Raw genomic sequence first — 15,865 nt, forward strand, 5'->3', positions numbered from 1 at the left:
CCCCCTTCCTGATTCACTAAAATCAGTATTCTCCACTAACTTCTGTCCTTAGCTCTCTTTAGACTCTATGCTTTCTCTCCCTTGACAATCTCATTTATTGCCTTGGCTCCATTGGCCATATCTAAGCTCCCAAATCTTTATCTATGTTTGTCTCAGTTTTCCCAACTATGAAATAGGTATTATAATATCACCTATCTCCCAGGGTTGTTGTGAAGATCAAATAAGATCATACAGGGTGGGGAACCTGCGGCCTTGAGGTCACATGTGGCCACAGATTCCTCACCCTTGCTATCGCATTTTATTTGTATATTGTATTTTTATAAGTATTGTATTTCGTGTAAGTGGTTTACACATAGTAAGTAAGCACTGTACAAATACTAGTTATTGTTATTGTTTGTTATTTCAACAACCCTAACCCTCTTTTGAGCTCTGGACTCATGTCTCCAACTGCATAAGAACATTTCTACCTGGATATCCTCCTTTCATCTCAAATTCGTCATGGACACAAATGAACTTATTGTATTTTACCATAAACTTACACTTCCTTTTAAGACTTTACAATCTCTGTCAATGGTTATCTCTATGCAGAAGCCTTTTATGTTTGAAACCTTGGTGTTCTCTCTGACTCATCTCCCTCACCTCTCATACTCAACTGGTTAGGTGACCTCAGGGAAATTTTATATTGACGATTTTTTACAATCTGACAGATTGAGATGGGCTGCTATGTACAAATAGGCCTTAATTTTAGGCAGGGATGTTACCGAGAAGTAAAAATCAGAGAAGACACTGAAGAAATTAAGTGACCTTAATTTCAGGCAGGAATGTTACCAAGAAGGAAAAATCCAAGGAGACACTGGAGAAATGAGAAGAAAAGCTGAGGAGTGATATACAGACATCAGAAGCCCTTGGAATGCTGTAGAGGCAGTACCACAGAGTTCAATGTGACTAAAGACAGGCTTTGCAGTTGAAAATGATTTTACTGGAGGAAAATCTAGATTCTAGGGGATGATTAGAGGAAATAGAATCTTCCACTGTGTGAAAAGCTGGTTGGGGGAAAGGCTGCTCTTACTCGCCAGGACCATCACTAGTTTGATAGAGTGGAAACTTCTCAGAGGTTCTGTTGCCCTTGATTTCTCTCTCTGGCTTACAAGGGGAAACCCCTCAAAACCAGAACAGAGATGAGAAGACCTTTGGTGATCACAGAATTAAAGGGTCTGATTTTAAGTGTAAGAGTAAAATATGGCTTTGGTGCCTAGAAAAGGGAATAGACACTTCAAAATTAAGGTTACTGTTCCTTAAAACTGGCCCTAGAGTAGCAGATAAGTGGCTTTGTCTAGTTGGAGACTGATGACACTTGGGGAAAAAAAAGCAGTTTCAACCAGGAGCTGGTGTGTGATATAGATTGTGCCCTAAAGAAAATGAGAACATTCAAGGCCCCCTACTCCTGACCTGAGTCACAAGCTCTCCTTGGCATCTGCTCATTTGTCTCACAACTAGTTTTCTATATGTGTATGCCCATGGATGCTGTACCTGTGGACTCTCTGCATGGACATTGTGCACACTGGTAGAAGAGTGTGACCTAGGTTTAGGTTATGATGTGTTTATGTTATGCTAAGATTATGCTGGCTTTTACGTTCTTGTTTCATGTTTCATGATTGTTAATGGTGCCACCTTGGATGATTTATCTAAATGAAAAATACAGCATTTGGGGTTCAGAGCTACAGAACAGTTTAAATGTATGTCTCTCCCCATACCAAGGAACCTGAAAGTGAGGTGTAGCCACATGGCTGATTCTCTGGGGAACCAGAGCTGATGGTGCAGTGAATGAAGGGCTGGGACAGGAGTCAGGAAGAAATAAGTTGGAATCTAGCCTCAGACACACACATGATCCTTGTCATGTGACATGACCTCTGTTTGAATCAGTTTCCTCAACTATAAAATAGGGATAATAATCACACCTGACTCCCAGGATTGCTGTGAGGATTAAAGGAGATAATACTTGTAAAAAGTGGTTGGCACAGTTCCTGGCACATTGTAGTACAAATGTTTATTCTCCCTCTTCCCTTCATCTCCTACCTGCTGGAGTGGGTGTAAGTGGGATGAAGAAATCAATTCTAGCCCAAGAATAGAGAGCTTGGAGAGAAAAGGGGGCTAATACCATTACCATTCTATCAGTAGGAAAAATGCACATGGTCCTGAGACATTTTGTATAACATATAATAGATTCCTCAGCTTGATATCCTATAGGGCTGGAGCTTCAATGAATGGCCAAATTGAGTGAAGGCTGATACACTCACATTTTCATTAGAATATTCAGGGGAGTCAGATACTGGAAAAGAAGCTAGTATGTTATGGATGAGGTTGGCTATATCTGCTGATGAACAGTGTGGAGAGAGAGACAGAGATAGAGACAGAGAAAGAGAAAGACAGAGAGACAGAGACAGACAGAGAGGCAGAGACAGACAGAGAGAGAGAGGGAAGAGAGGGAGGGAAGGAGAATGGGGAGAGAGGGATGTAGAGAGAGAGGAAGGGAGGAGAGAGAGAGGGAGAGAGAGAATGAGAATCATTCAGTTATAGTGGTTGTAATTGGGGGCCTCCCTTTCTCCCCATATGTCTTCATTGTGGCAAGTGGGGTGAATCTGTGAGTTTCTATATCTGAGTTCTTGACACATTTTGTTCTAGAGCTCACATACAGAACATATCAGAGTTAGAGTAACTGATGCTAAAACCGCATTTCAGATTCAACCCAAGTGGATTAACATTAAGCCAGCTCTCCATTACCTGTTCTTAGAGTACTACATGTATTTAACTACTCTGTATGTATTTGTCCTTTTTTCACTTTATATTATATGTTATATATATTTATACATGCATATGTTATTAGGCAGCTGGGTGGCATAGTGGTAAGAACACTGGGCCTAAAGTCAAGAAGACCTGAGCTTAAATCCAGCCTTACTTACTAGTTGTATGACCCTTGGTAAGTCACAATCTCTGTCTGCCTCAGTTCCCTCAGCTGTAAAATGGGGACAATAGTAGCACCGACCTCCAAGAACTGTTGTGAGGATCATATGAAATGATATTTTAAAAGCACTTAGTACAGTGTTACTTTATATCTTTGTTGTTGTCTCCCTTGTTAGATTGTAAATTCTTTGAGAATAAAGATTGTTTCATTCTTTCTATTTGGATCCCCTGTACCTAGTACAAGCCTGATATATAGTACACACTTAATATGTGATGGTTGATGGATTAATTGACTGACTCACTGGTTGATGGTGGAACCTGCTGCCGTGATGCCCCCTAGGCAGTATTTGTATGTTACATAAAACATGTGCTTCTTATAATGAACTTATTGTAACTCCCTATGTATGTCATGCTCCCTCATCAGACTGTAAACTCCAAGAAATCCTGTCTTATCTAAACCATTCAAACAAATGGTAGGCAACTTTTTCCTTATTTAGTCATTTTCACTCTTGTCCAAGTCTTTGTGCCCTTATTTCTTGGCAGAGATACTGAAGTGCTTTGCCATTTACTTCTCCAGCTCATTTTACAGATGAGAAAACTGAGGCAAACAGGGTTAAGTGACTTGCCCAGAGTCATACAATTAGTAAGTCTCTGAGGCTGGATTTGAACTCCAGGTCAAGTGCTTCAGATAGACAATGATCAAGAATTAAACAGATGGATGAAATGGGATTGAATCACATTTGGAAAATTATACAGTGTTTTCTATGATCTTAAGAGTGTCTCAGACCCAAAAGCCCATATATTTAATACTAAAATATTTGCCTGTTGATGCTCTATGATTGTGAATCATGGAATTCTATAATCTTGGAAAATTGCACATTAACAATAGGGTAATGGGTACAATAGCCTTAAGCACATTAAAAATGACAACTTACCCAGAAGAGGTATAAATACTCCAAGTCACAGCTAAAAGAAATGCACATTAAAACAATCTTGGGAGGAAAAAGAAAGGAAAGTAGCTATTATTAGAGGGGCTATGAAAACACACTTATTCACTGTTGGTGGAACTATGAATTGGTTCATCCGAAAAGTAATTTGGTGATAGACTTCCAAAGTTATTGTGTGCATACCCCTCTGATACAATGATACTAATTCTATACTCATACCCTAAAGTAGTCAAAGACAGAGTCAAAGGACCCATGTGTACATAAATGTTTATATTAGCACTTTTTCCATTATAATATAAAGATGGATCAAGAGATCCTGGAGCACCCTTGCTAACTAATGGGGCTCTGCTCTGTACACCTACTTCAATTTTAGGGGTCCCTGACTCCAAAGAGAGGGTAATCAAGTTCTTCCTGAACTTTCTGACTCATACTCATTTCTGGAGCCTTAGAGAAAACCTCTTAAAACTTAGATTAGGCACATATCTAGGATCTCCCCAAAAGAGATTAATGGTGTACCTTCTAGAAAGGTATTTAATGTACAAAGCAGCTATGGCATAGGACAGCCTTTTATTTCCTTTACCACAAAAGAAATACTTTTTTTTAAAAGGCACATTGTAGTGGAAATATGTGTTGTTATGTGATCCTTTGATGTCTCTTAGACTCCATTTTGTGGCCTGGGGTTCATCTCGTAACTGGCTTGTGACGTGTTTTAATTTGCTATGGAAACTTTCTAGCTGCCTTGCTGATCCTCCCCACTCCCCAAACATGCTCACGTCTTGGTGTTCTCTGACTCTATATTCTGATAAGCAACCATCTCCTACCCTGCTTCTTAGTATAAGGTGATCAGACCATCTCCTATCCTGTTTCTTGTCATCGGGCCATTATTGTCAAGATGATCGAGATCAAAACTTTGGGTGAGCTTTTGTTTGTTCTGCACCTAGAGATGGGGATCATCACTGTGTAAATAGCAGAGGGAACATCCTTGAAGAACCCTATTAAAATCTCATTCAAATCCCTAGTCAGTGGGGTAGTAATCACTGCCAGGCTCTTGATAGCATGAGTATCTCCTACCCTCTGTTGATGCATGGGGAGTGAGTTCTTTTTTTTCCTCATAGGTAATACCTAATTGCCTGAATGGGACCTTGCTTTCTTCTACATATTCCTCCTTTCTCCCCTTCCTTACTAGGTTTCACTCCTTGCACAGTTGGCCTCTGGGCATTGCTTATTTTCACCACTGACCTCTCTGGTAGCGGTAGCAATGTGCCACCATTAGATCTTCCTGTAATGACTACCCACAGGATAGGTAGCAAAATGAGCTGGTACCACTGGCATCCCACTTAACTCATTAGTCACTGACTAAAACTGAGCCTAAGTTTCCTGGCAGATCTGAGGCTGAAGAGGGAAAGGAAGCCTCACTGCTACCTTCTGTTTTCTCTAGAGAATGCAAATCCTTGTCCTTCAGTAGTATATAATTTCTTCCCTCTTAGATCCATGAATCACTGGGACCAGAACTCTTGATAGCCTTGTCTCTTCTGCAAGATTTCCTGCCTTCGCTATAGAGAGCAAGGGTTAGGACCTGAGCACTATGCTTCAGCAACAGGGAATTTCTCTGCAGCAGTGCCTTTTAGATTCATGAGCCATTGACCAGGGCTAGGAACAGGATTTAGGGGTTTAATGCCTATATCCCAGTGGTAGAGAGTTCCTCCCCTATTGTCATCAAAGCAAGGATCCCTAGTCAATACACACATAAATGTGAATTGATTGACAAATATTTAAAAGATGATACCATCACTTCCAATATACTCTTCCTGTTGTTTGTTTTTCAATCAGTTCTGATTCTTTGTGATCCCGTTTGGGATTTTCTTGGCAAAGATACTGGAGTGGTTTGCCATTTCCTTTTCCAGCTCATTTTCTAGATGAAGAAACTGAGGTAAACAGGGTTAAGTGACTTGTCCAGGGTCCCACAACTAGTAAGTGCCTGAGGCCAGATTTGAACTCAGGTCTTCCTGACTTTAGGTCTGGTGCTCTATCCACTGTGCCACCTAGCTGCCCTATATATTAAAACATGAATCACTACATGGTACTACTATATAGGCACTTCATTTTCACCTTGGACCAATACTGTTCAAACAAGTCAATAATACTTCATATCTTACAGCTGGTCAGGCATATACAACCAAACTTTCTGGCGGAGGTTATCTTCTTTATAAAGAATATAACTGAAGAAAACACCACCTTCTGGAAAGCACCTGGATCCACCAACTTTGAACCTCTTGAACCAGCAAGGTTACCACTAGAAACCAGGCTAGAAACAATGATTTTACCACCACTGTTCAGTCACCTGTGATCAAAGAAAGAAACACATCACAGAAGAGCAGTTAGAATGTTGAGATACTGTATCAGGCTCACTTAGAAAAGCACATCCTCTCACTGATACATGTAGGCAGTTCCCACAACTCCTGGGAAGGAAGGAACAGAGATCCTCTCATTACCCAGAAGTCTGATAAAGAGCTCAAAGAGACTCCAATTCTACTAAATGGAGAGTTCCCCCTGAATCAGGGGCCAATCCTCTTTGTCACAACCTATTTTCTCTCCCTGTCTCCCAGTTTAGGCAACCAAGAGACCACTAAATGTTGCTGCATCACCCCAAAGCACAAGTCCTTCAGCGCTGAGCCAAAGCACATATATCTTTGAAAGTGGTGCAGGGCATAGATTCATCCCTATATATGTTCCATGGGGTAGCACCCATAGGCCCCAATCTAGTAGAATGAGGGCTCCGTAGATTACTGCCAGAAGTAAAATGGGTGCCAATTACATGAAATGGCTCAACAAATTACGATATAGGATAAGCCACAAGAAACAAAGAAAAGAATGGTTTCAGAGCAACCTAAGGTAACTTGTGTGTTAAAATTTTATCTTGTTCTGGTCTCTCTGACTACCCTCCCACATTTAGTCAGTATAGTACATTTGTAAGCAGCCAGTATAAAGGGGCAATAGCAGGAAATAGAATTGCAAAAGGAAACCTGGAAGTCATAAACCATCCCTACATGAAAGGAGTATAATTTACAAATTGTATAATATATTAGCCAAATTCACATCCTGGTAATATGTGCTGAATCAGGTGAAGCCATTTAGGTGTGGCTTATCATGGTTTCTGCCCTGAGATATGTAAATTCCAGACAAAATCCAGGTTTTACGCAATTCAAGACCAGCAGAACATCAAAATGGTGCTGACAACTGAGATGTTTGAGATGGTACCTATGTGTGAATGAACTAATACCAATGTGGCACAGGCAGGAGTTGGTTTGTGTCCCTAAAAAATCCTATAAAAATGAACCTCCAAACTCCTGTCACCCCCTTCCATTTCCTTTGAGTTTATGATGCTTGAGGCTCCCAACTGTAACCTGTGGTTATGTGACACATCCCCTCTCCATTCCTCTTCCTCACACCGCCTGTCTCTCTTTACCATCCCATTGCCCTGCATAGTCTTCCATCACTTGTTTCCATATTTTCTGTGCTATTCACCCTTGTACCCACTGTGGTTACTAAAATGTGATTGTTGCCCCATACCCCACTGCCAACCATGGTCTTTCCTGATGAACACTCAAAAAACCAGGAATGTCTGCCCCTATTTCACTGAACTATCAATTCAGCTTTTATGAACTGATGCAAAGTGAAGTTTGCAGGGAAAAAAAAGAGAACAATTTCTACAATGACTCTAACATTGTAGTAGAAAGCAACTTTAAAAGGGTTAAGAATTCTGATCAAAACGACGACCAATCATATCTTCAGAAGACTGGTTCTTCTTCAGAAGACAAAGCATGCTTCACCACTTCTTGAGAGAGAGGTGATAGACCAGAGGTGCAAAAAGATCTATATTTTAGAAAAGGCAATCTGTGGGTTTGTTTTGGCTTGAATTTATATATTTACCTAAAAGGAGAGCTTCTATTCAGGAAGGGAAGTATTTAAAAGTTGGGAGGGTTGTTGGTAGACACTGATAGACAGTTGGTAAATAGTGATAGAAAAAAGGAAACAAGGAAAGAAAGAAAAGAGCATCAAAGAAATATTTAAAAATATACAGAAGAAAGCTTGGGAGAGAATCAGACAAGCAGGGCAGTTTGGGAATTACTGTTTTAAATTTAATATGTACTTTTTTAAAATTAATTAATTTATTTAACTTTTAACATTCATTTTCACAAAATTTTGGGTTCCACATTTTCTCCCCTTTTGTCCCCTCCCCCCACCCCCAAACACCAAGCATTCTAATTGCCCCTATCACCATTCTGCTCTCTCTTCTGTCATCCCTCTCTGCCCTTGTCTCCATCTTCTCTTTTGTCCTGTAGGGCCAAATAACTTTCTATACCCCTTTACCTGTATTTCTTATTTCCTAGTGGCAAGAACAGTACTCGATAGTTGTTCCTAAAACTTTGAGTTCCAACTTCTTTTCCTCCCTCTCTCCCCACCCCTTCCCTTTGGAAGGCAAGCAATTCAATATAGGCCATATCTGTGTAGTTTTGCAAATGACTTCCATAATAGTTGTGTTGTATAAGACTGACTGTATTTCCCTCCATCCTATCCTGTCCCCCATTACTTCTATTCTCTTTTGATCCTGTCGCTCCCCATGAGTGTCAACCTCAAATTGCTCCCTCCTCCCCATCATCCCCCCCACCCTGCTTATCCCCTTATCCCCCACTTTCCTGTATTGTAAGATAGGTTTTCATACCAAAATGAGTGTGCATTTTATTCCTTCCTTTAGTGGAATGTGATGAGAGTAAACTTCATATTTTTCTCTCACCTCCCCTCTTTATCCCTCCACTAATAAGTCTTTTGCTTGCTTCTTTTATGAGAGATAATTTGCCCTATTCCATTTTTCCCTTTCTCCTCCCAATATATTTCTCTCTCACTGCTTGATTTCATTTTTTAAAGATATGATCCCATCCTCTTTAATTCTCTCTGTGCACTCTGTCTCTGTGTGTGTGTGCTTGTGCATGTACATGTGTGTGTGTGTGTGTGTAATCCCACCCAGTACCCAGATACTGAATAGTTTCAAGAGTTACAAATATTGTCTTTCCATGTAGGAATGTAAACAGTTCAACTTTTATAAGTCCCTTATGACTTCTCTTTGCTGTTTTCATGCTTCCCTTCATTCTTGTGTTTGAAAGTCAAATTTTCTTTTCAGCTCTGGTCTTTTCATCAAGAATGCTTGAAAGTCCTCGATTTCATTGAAAGACCATTTTTTCCCCTGAAGTATTATACTCAGTTTTGCTGGGTAGGTGATTCTTGGTTTTAGTCCTAGTTCCTTTGACTTCTGGAATATCCTATTCCATGCCCTTCGATCCCTTAATGTGGAAGCTGCTAGATCTTGTGTTATCCTGATTGTATATCCACAATACTTGAATTGTTTCTTTCTAGATGCTTGCAATATTTTCTCCTTGACCTGGGAACTCTGGAATTTGGCCACAATGTTCCTAGGAGTTTCTCTTTTTGGATCTCTTTCAGACGGTGATCTGTGGATTCCCTGAATATTTATTTTGCCCTCTGGTTCTAGAATCTCAGGGCAGTTTTCCTTGATAATTTCATGAAAGATGATGTCTAGGCTCTTTTTTTTGATCATGGCTTTCAGGTAGTCCCATAATTTTAAAATTGTCTCTCCTGGATCTATTTTCCAGGTCAGTTGTTTTCCCAGTGAGATATTTCACATTATCTTCCATTTTTTCATTCTTTTGGTTTTGTTTTGTGATTTCTTGGTTTCTCATAAAGTCATTAGCCTCCATCTGTTCCATTCTAATTTTGAAAGAACTATTTTCTTCAGTGAACTTTTGAACCTCCTTTTCCATTTGGCTAATTCTGCTTTTGAAAGCATTCTTCTCCTCATTGGCTTTTTGAACCTCTTTTGCCAATTGAGTTAGCCTATTTTTCAAGGTTTTATTTTCTTCAGCATTTTTTTGGGTCTCCTTTAGCAGGGTGTTTATTTGTTTTTCATGTTTTGCTTACATGTCTCTCATTTCTCTTCCCAGTTTTTCCTCCACCTCTCTAACTTGATTTTCAAAATCCTTTTTGAGCTCTTCCATGGCCTGAGCCCATTGGGTGGTCTGGGACACAGAAGCCTTGACTTCTGTGTCTTTGCCTGATGGTAAGCATTGTTCTTCCTCATCAGAAAGGAAGGGAGGAAATGCCTGTTCCTCAAGAAAGTAACCTTTTATAGTCTTATTTCTTTTCCCTTTTCTGGGCATTTTCCCAGCCAGTGACTTGACTTCTGAATATTCTTTTCACACCCACTTGGCCTCCAGATCCTCCCAGCCAGTGCTTGGGGTCTGAGATTCAAATGGTGCTTCCCAGCCTCAGGGCTTTGGCGGGGGCAGGGCTGCTATTCAGTGTGAGATTAAGTTCAGGAGCTCAGGTGGGGGCAGGGCCACCTCACGGGCTCAGTTCCCTCAGGGGGTTTATGCAGAGACTTTCAACAATGGATCTGGGCTCCTGCCTGCTTGGGGAGCCCTTGTGTGCTGCTGCCTCCACTGCTGCCTCCCGAGGGGGCCTGAGTTATGGGGGTACCCCACTCCCCTCTTGACCCGCCAAAGAGACCCTCTCACCAACCCTTGTCACCTGTGGGTGGAGGGACCCGCATGGCCACTGGAGATTCCGTCCCTGAAGCCTGCTCGGATCTGTTCCTCTCAGTGCCATGCAGCCAAGGCAAGGCTGGGCTCAGCTCCGGGGTCCGCAGCACGACGGACCTTTTGCGAGAGGTTTTCTGGGCTCTCTGGAACAGAAACCTCATCTGCTCTGTTGTTCTGTGGCTTCTGCTGCTCCAGAATTTGTTGGGAGTTCTTTTTTACAGATATTTTATGGCCTGTGGGTTCGGAGGTAGCGTATGTGTGTCTTTCTACTCCACCATCTTGGCTCCACCTAATATGTACTTTAAAAACCAAATTGTATCTAATATTCACAGTTTCACATACAATCCTCTTTTTTCTAGTTTTTGTATATTGAAATGTTCACATTTCTAGAATTTGTTAACAAATGAAAATAAAATCCAAATCTTAAAAAAGAAGAGGTACCAAAGATAGAGTTAAATATGTAACTGACCAGAAAAGGAGGTGAAATTGTCATGTACAAGATTGAAGAATATCAAATGATCCTTCCAAATAGTACATTGGTATCTCCAAGATACATACTAGAGTAACAAAGAGCCTGATAGTGCATCGGGTACAGAGAATGAGAAGGAAAAGAGGAGTTGTGGGGTATACTAATACAATCTCTGATATGCCCATGTCCCTCAAGTTATATTTAATTTAACAATGAGAGCTGAATTATTAACACAGAAGAATCCAAATACAAACAAGAATCTACACCACAGTAAAACTCCATGTGAGGGGAAACTGACTGTGCTATTGGATAACTCTAATTGTAGGAAGGTTTCCTTACCTTGGGCCTAATATTGTCTCTGAAACTGTCTCCCATTGTCCCTAGTTCTACTATCTGAGGCCAAACAGACCAAGTCTAATTCTTTTACTGTAGGACATCTCTACAAATACTTAACCCAATATAGCTACCACCTTCCCCTCAAATCATCACCTTCTCACTTCTCTCAGTTGATCTTCATATGCGTCCTTTGTAAAAATGTGGCTCTCAGACCTGAATATCATTTTCACCACCACCACCATCATCACTATCACCATCATCATCATCATCACCATATCATCATCATTATCCTTAGCACGTTGTTGTTGTTGTTTGTGCTTTTCAAAGAGGACCAGTGACATCACAGGGTGATGTCTTGACTCATGGGCGAATTGGGTTTAAGTGAGGTAGAGTTGTGCAAAGTCATCAGCCTCCTTCTTTCTCTCTGAGCCATCAAAGTCAAGAGATAAGCCAAGAAGCCTGGTGATGGCTGGGATGCAGTGGATGATCTTGGTATCTTCCATATTGGACCAAGTTCTAAGGGATCCTCCACAGAGCTGCTTTTTTTTTCCTAAAGGGAGAGCTTCTATTTAGGAAGGGAAGAATTTCAAAGTCTTTATGGCTGTTGGAACAAATTGTTCTCATCCACCTATTCTGCCTAGGGAAGTCTTCACTTGCTTGGGGTAATCAGCCCCTAATTCACCAATGAGTTTGAGGCCTGATGACTACCATCAACTGGGGTTAGCCTATTACCAAAGTTTTACAGGAGTGTGGCCACAGAGCATGCTACAACTTCTTGGAGCCATGGGTGAGAGTTGGGTGAAAAGTGGACATCAAAGGTGGATGAGAAACCCTGAAAAGGGCCTGGCAAGTCCTTATGCCAGAGGTGACAGTCCTCCCTGAGCACCCCATATACCACTAGCATGGTTATGGTGCTTTAAATTTTTCCAGGCATTTTCCATATATTATCTCATTTGATACTCACAACAAACACGAGGTAGATACTATTATTATCCCCATTTTATCCCAGTTTGGGAAACTGAGGTAGAGGGAAGTGAAGTGACTTGCCTAGAATCACTCATCTACTAAGTGCCTGAAGCAGATTTTGAACCTAGGACTTTCTGACTCCAAGTCTAGTGCTCTATGAGCTGTACCACCTATTCCAAATAACTATTTACTTAAATTACAAAACATTATCTTGGGTATGAAACTGTAGACCTTTGGGATGTAGGTGGTGTATCTCTCATTGCTGTTGGGTGGAAGACACCTCAAGAATCATCTGCTTCAGCTCAAACCTGACAAAGACATGTTCTACAACATCCTCAACAAGTGTTCATCCTATCTTTACTTAAAGACTTCAAGTATACTCACGTCCTTAAGCCACCCATTCCACTTCTGGAGAGTTTTAATTGTTAGGAAATTTTTCTGGATATCTAGAAGAAATCTGTTCTTCAGTTTTCACCCAGTGTTCCTAGTTAGGCCCTTTAGGCACAAACAAAGCAAGCGTAATACTCTGTCTAGAATGGCAGTCCTTCCAATACATGAAGACAGCTTCCATGACATGCTCCCTTCTCCAAAATCTTTTCTCCTGGCTAAAAACCACCAGTTCTTTCTACCAATATTCATGTCAAGTCAAAAAACATTTATTAAACATTTACTACCTTGTGCCACTCCTGTGCTAAGTGCTAGGAATACAAATCTAAGCAAAAAAAAAAATGAGTCTCTGTCTTCAAGGAACCTACAGTCCAATGGGGGAAGATAATACATGAAAGGAAGCTGAAAGGAGAAGGGATAAAGGAGCAGAGGAAGAAGAGACGGTGACTGTACTGGCACCCAGCAGGGAAAGTCTAAAGAGTCTGGAGTAGAGTGCAGACAGGTAGAAAGAATTATAAAAGAGAAAGAACTATAAAATCAGAAATCAGAATGAAGCAGACTATTTTCTATTTTGTTATGTTTTCTTTTGTTTGGGTTTTTCTCATGGTTTCTCCCATTTGTTTTAATTCTTCTGTGCAACATGACTAATGTGAAAATGTGTTTAATAAGAATGTATGGGTAAAACCCATCTAAGATTGCATGTTGTCTTGGGGAGGGAAGGGGGGAGGGAGGGGGAGAAAAATTTAAACTTATAGAAATAATTGTTGAAAATGAAACAAATGAATTATTAACAAAAAAAGAAAGATGTGGCTGACCTGTATGTCCTCCTTAAAATGGAGTATCTGGGAGGAACTGGTCAAACAAAGAGGCCCCAGGGGTAGAGTGTACATCCAGAGTGAGGAACTTCTGTGGCAAGGTGGAGAAAGTCCAGAGAGTCAGGAGGGGACCCTGGAGAAGAATGCAGATATGATATAACATTAATGGACTAGATTATATCTATCTGGAGGATACATTGTTTTTCTAGATATCTGAAGATCCCAAGATTCACAGCTCACAAATTGTCTTCAAGGTCCCTGACTGCCTCTGAGATGCTTTGCACAAGGCTTTATTGTGGTCAGCTACAAGAAAGTTACATGACCACCAGGTTAGGGAAGCACTGATGGTACTTAGCCATTTGTTCCTCCTAAAGGACATAACACTCTTAGGGACCAGAGAAGACAGAGGTACTTTGATTTCAAGAACTAGTGGTCACTACTTCATGGCTTAGAACAGGAAGACCAAGCAGAGTACTGTTGAGCAGGGTTTTGTCCACCATCTCTGAGGGAGGTGCTAAGTGCAAGGATCACCCTACTTACCCAATCATCGATCCTACTATTCATTGTCAGTAGAGAGAATCCATGAACTCACTAATACCCAGACAACTGTTCTGAGGGCTAAGATAATGGTGTATTACCAATCTTAGATATCTACTCCTAAGGTAAGCCTAGATGGCTGGCAAACATAGTCATAACCCAAGGTGCCACTGTTCTCATTGTGACAGTTGTATAATGCCTAGAAGAGTGTAAATAGTTTTATGCTAATCTTGCAAATCTTAGCCTATAAAACTATTGCAAATAATTACATTTTCCATTCGATCCATTAGTGAGTAAAATAAGCATTCCAATACCTATTCCAGATGAGCAAAGACTCAAGGGGAATATTCTAACTGTCTTCAAGCATGTGAAAGGTTATTATGTGGGAACGAATTCAACTTATTTTACTTGGTCCCAGAGGGTAGAACTAGGAACAGAGGGTGGGAGTTAAAGAGAGAGAAATGTAGTCTCTGAATTGGGAAGAACTTATCACCAATTAGAATTATTCTGAAGGGTAATGGGAAGCCTTGGGAATGGATTCCCCCAACCAGAGGGCTTCAAGCAAAGCTTGTATAACCTTTTTTGGCCTATGTTATCTACAGAATTCTTGGTCAGGTGTAAATCAGACTTAATCATCACTGAGATCCTTTTAAGTGAATATTTTCAGTTCTCTCCTACATACAATATTTCTGCTTTTGAATCTATGTATCTAACTCTTCTCTCTCTCTCTCTCTCTCTCTCTCTCTCTCTCTCTCTCTCTCTCTCTCTTCCTGTCTCTCTCTCTGTCTCTCTGTATCCATCTATCTATTGATCCATGTATGCATGAATGTAAAGGTCATGTGTCTATTCCTTATAAAAATACAGTGCATCCAGAAGAAAGTGGGTTTATCCAGTGATATTGCTGTTATTGTTCATTTTTCAAAGAGGGCCAACCCCATAGTGAGAGATAGAGCTAATGGATAAAAGGTCTCAGACTCTCTGGTAACCATAGAGAACAACACTTACCCAGTGGTTCCATCCCAGCAGAATATCTACAAGCTGGCTGAATAAGCTTGGAACTCTCAACAAGTACCCATCAATGCCACCCGGTGATTAAACCTGTGGCACCTATGTTACAGGGTTGTTTTGAGTAACCAGTGAGATAACGTGTGTAAATGGTTTTGTTCATTTTAAGGAGCTAATTAAATATTAGGCATTTATAATTATTAGCCATCTACCCTAGATTTTATTTAGTAGCATGGGTGCCGTCATCACATGACAACTGCCTTTAGAAATGGAGAGAAAGGGAGAAATGAAATGAGGAGAATTTTCTTGAAATTGAAACTTCAAGTCTCGGAACCTATTTGGATGTGCATAGTGAGGCATTATTTAAGGAGGGAAGAGAAAGAAAAAATAACAAAGGAAGCCAAGATGGCTTGCATAAGAATTTTCCTTTCTAACAGTTTATGTAATTTCTCACTCATTCCCAGCCCTGACCATTGTTTCTGCCCTCCTCCACCTCTACCTTGTTCTATCCCATTAGAAGGTACCAAGGAGACATCTCAAAGACAGAATGTTAAAAAAAAAAAAAAAGTGTCATCCTCAAATACTTGAGATACACTTTTTAAAAAGTAACATCATGAATTTTAGCCATCGAAAATGTGTTTGAGTAATAAAAGCAACAACAAAGGTATTTATACAGATCTTTGGAGTTCTAAAGTGATCTCATTTGATATGTACTTTTCATCTTAGAATACCTACCTTCTGTGAATCTCACAGCTCACCTGGGAGGCCATCTCTAACCAGAAACCTTTCATCTTGCCCTTACTATTAGACTTCCTTCTCTCCAAATTA

The 15,865-nt window shown here is 40.5% G+C and overlaps 1 long non-coding RNA gene across 2 annotated transcripts in view; it reads right to left on the reverse strand.

Moving 5' to 3' along the window:
- Nucleotides 1-5,724: 5,724 nt before the first annotated feature.
- Nucleotides 5,725-15,865, reverse strand: part of LOC140527505 (uncharacterized) — a 96,666-nt gene continuing 86,525 nt past the window's right edge. For both annotated transcript variants that reach the window (XR_011974820.1, XR_011974821.1), the window contains 2 exons: nt 13,496-13,628; nt 5,725-6,249 (listed from right to left, as the gene is read on the reverse strand). This is a non-coding gene — a long non-coding RNA (uncharacterized lncRNA). The remainder of the gene's footprint in view (nt 6,250-13,495; nt 13,629-15,865) is intronic.

Source organism: Notamacropus eugenii, chromosome 2 (genome assembly GCF_028372415.1).
Source record: "Notamacropus eugenii isolate mMacEug1 chromosome 2, mMacEug1.pri_v2, whole genome shotgun sequence".
Taxonomy (NCBI): domain Eukaryota; kingdom Metazoa; phylum Chordata; class Mammalia; order Diprotodontia; family Macropodidae; genus Notamacropus; species Notamacropus eugenii.